Consider the following 3,591-nt stretch of genomic DNA (forward strand, 5'->3'; position numbering starts at 1 on the left):
GCCGTGCGGCTGACTCGAGTGGACGAACTAGGTCGATTCGTTAGCCATTTTGGTTTGTGTCCGCCATCCTTTCCCTCGATGATTGGTCTCCACTAAATTGATTAGAAACCAAACTTTTCGCTTCAGCAAAGCGCAACACAAATAGCCGTCAGTTTAGATCAATGTTACAAAAAGCAATTAATTGAAAAAGGCTATTAGCGAGAGCTATCGGGGATATTTGATGACTTTTTATAAATTATCACGAAGCATGGAAACGATTGCGATACTTAATTGTAAAGCAGTCGGCAAATATTAATCAAATATCGAGATCTTAGATTATGTTTGCAAATATAACATATCCACAGAAGGTTTCCCCTTTTCGCAAAGAATAAAGACGATGATTAACTGGAATCGCATGAAACGAACTCGAAACCCCGGGATCCCTTTCTTTGACAGTTCGAGGTTGAGTTGAGCTACTTTATCAAGGAGCGTTTCATTTCTTAGCTACGACCTTCCCCAAAAATTGGGCTCCCATCAACTCGCACCCAGAACGGAGACAAGTCACGCAGATATGAAATTCGAATTTTGTGCTTACTGCTGCACCAGCAGTATACCTCTCTCACACCACCCCTCTTTGACCCCTTCCGGCTGGTACGGTGGTCCTTTATTTTGCAATGTTGCCCCCTTCGCTCGAACGTTGATTTTTATTGCTTTACGTGCTCTTGACGCTCATCAAGAATATGCTTACATTTTGCGTCCTTTCTATCCTTTTTCATACGCTTCGCGCGCGAACCCTCGTTGACCTGAGCTTTGGCGCACACAGAAATCAGCTCCGAATGGACGAAGCCGGTGGAAAAAGAAAAGCGTTCCATTATACCGGCGAGCTCATAAAAATCTAATTTCACCAAACGATTACATCTCATTGGAACTTCAAGAGGGACCTGGTTTACTGGTTTGTTCGTACCGTTTCGGCTGTTTCATTTTTTCGACGACATTGACGAGGGGTACAGTTCAATCAGCTTCGCGCAACGGTGAAGAATCAGGCTTTTTTTGCTTTGAATTCCTACACTAGAATATTTGACGGCATCCCGTTTGACGTCAGAATGTCCTCAACAAGCGAGAAAGGGATAATGTTTATCACCACGACGGTGATCAAGAACCATGAAGATGGTGAGCAGCACAAGTCAGCAAGTGCGGTTGGGACGAACTCGGACGCATTGAAACAAAGTCAAAATTGATGTTCCGGAACAGAAATCGATCTCACGGATGTGAGATTTAGCCCTGCTGGCCCCAAAAAAGGAATGATCCCATACATGGCACTAGTGGCTCCTGGCCAGTGGAAAGACGATTTGCAGTTTATCTAGCGGCCACCACAACCGACGACATCCAGGACGAGCATGAGGCTGAAGCGTAGAGCACAAGACAGCAGCCGAAAAATCGTCCAGACGAACGGACGGAAACCACTTACAGAGCGAGCGAAGCGCAAAGCGAAACGAAAGCTTTCAAACCTCTCTCCGCTCCCCCGGGCACCGCACGTCCACGGTTGGCGGTTGTGACAGCCCAGATGAGAAGAAGTCCAACAAATTATTCCCCCAGCGCCGTGAGTACCCGGTCCGAGGCCATCGGTTTCCCAGGGCCAAGCGACCCAACCGGGCAGAAGCGTGGGATACGAGCCGGAGAGCAGGTGGACGAATCCATTTGATAACATAAAATCACAATCACTCCTCCACGAGCGTTCCGTGGTAGCCGCCGGTCCGGCCAGGCGACCGGCCGCCCGGTGGTAGATGGTCCTTTTGGATTTGGTTTCAGATAATTGATGATTTGAAATTCATCCCATTACCGGGTTTCGTTCGTTGGGTAAATTCAAATTGCGAGATGAATGGTACCGACGGAAGCCGTCATCATTTTCAGCCATCCCAACCAGTGCCATAATACGGAAAGATTTATTGATTCTTTGTTGAAAGTTGAGGATAAGAACTAATGAAGCCAAAGATGAATCATCACACCGCCCTCATCTTCGGTGAGCTATCCGGTCGGACAAAGTATCAAAGATAACAAATCATATCTGAGCATCCGCGTCGAGTTGAATGAATTTGCTTTCACATAATTGCCGGATGGGGAGGGAAAGCCGTTTTGTTTGGTTGAAAACAAAGGATCTCTTCTCATTAAGGATAATCGGTTGACATTATCGATGGACGGTCATTCAAAAAGGAGAATTATCTTACCTTTTATCGCCAATCGATGTTGAAGCTTCGAAATTGACAGTTCCAGTATACAATATCAATGCACGTAACGGGAACTACCGTTCGTACCCAATAGCACAAGCGCACTGTACAATTTCTGGTGTTTTATGGAAAGGATTCTCCAAAGAAACCAATGTACCATGCCAGGAACCAAGATACGATTTTGTTCCCTAATAAATCGTGACACTCAGTGATATCCATGCGACGACTTTTACGACAATATCTGACAACTAACAAGTACAGACTGAAACACGAGCAGTAGGGGTTTTGGTCAAGAAACAAACGGAGCGAGCACGACACTTGAACACGATACTGAGCACTTCCGTTGTTGACTCCAATTGCGTCTCCATCCGCACAACTCCACGTGAGACCAGGGAGTGTAAACAACAACCGTGTCAAGCGAAACAGCACAAACACAATGTAACATACATCTTCGTATTTCAAGCGATCTTAACCGTGCGGCAAACACTTCTTCGCCGATTAAAGCCTTTTCCTGGCGACAAGCGCTGCTTCCTTTTTTATTATTTTGGGTCGGCCTACCACCACCACCATCCCCCCCACGAACACTGCACACAACACTTTCGAAACGAAAACACACGCGAACGCCTACACTCACGACTAACAGCGACGAGCTCTACTCTGGCAAGCGACCGGTAGCATCATCATCTTTGGCAACGCTTTATTGACACAGCCAGCCAGTGAGCCAGCCAGACAGCATTTGGTGGTCGCGCGCGTTGGCTTCTTGTTGTCCACCGCACTCCCGTGACCACCATGTACACACGAATCCTCACGGCCTCATGCGTGCTGTTTGGAAAATCATATGAGGCTTCAAGCTTCAGCAACGCGAACGACTGGAAAACACACTGAAAACCAGTAAACACTTCACAGCGCGTAGTGCCTGTAAGGAGCGAAGAATCCCTTAGAAGGTGAGTTGTTTCTCTGCATTGTCTTTAAGTCGAGCGATGAAGGAAAAACAGCGATTCCTTTCATCTATTGCAGAGCTGCACTTTTGGCTCAGGAGCACAAGAGGTGTCACTGTTTGATATGTTTGTAATCCTTTCTTAAGCTCTCGAATAGAAAGACAAAACAACTCTTTAACGGCGAGTGCCTGCTATCGATTTTTCTTTCCAGAAGTGAGCTATTGCGTGATTACACAGAAGGGCAAACCAACCGGAGGACACTTCCCAGCTGTCTCGTCCAATTCGCACAACACGTCACTCAGGGATTCGGCGATTGGATGCACATCATTTCAGCAGTGGCTGTTACATTTTCATTTTCTTCCAGAACATCCATCCTTTCGGCCTACATTAACTTCATCACCACCACTGCACAATGGCGGAAGCTACGGAAGGTTCCATAACCAACCCCC

The 3,591-nt window shown here is 46.7% G+C and overlaps 1 protein-coding gene across 2 annotated transcripts in view; it reads right to left on the minus strand.

The window, feature by feature from the left end:
• Positions 1-2,775, minus strand: part of LOC126578693 (uncharacterized) — a 104,136-nt gene extending 101,361 nt beyond the window's left edge. For both annotated transcript variants that reach the window (XM_050241536.1, XM_050241535.1), the window contains exon 1: positions 2,205-2,775. The gene's annotated coding sequence lies outside the window, so the exon portion shown is untranslated. The remainder of the gene's footprint in view (positions 1-2,204) is intronic.
• Positions 2,776-3,591: the final 816 nt, after the last annotated feature.

Source organism: Anopheles aquasalis, chromosome 3 (genome assembly GCF_943734665.1).
Source record: "Anopheles aquasalis chromosome 3, idAnoAquaMG_Q_19, whole genome shotgun sequence".
NCBI classification, from domain to species: domain Eukaryota; kingdom Metazoa; phylum Arthropoda; class Insecta; order Diptera; family Culicidae; genus Anopheles; species Anopheles aquasalis.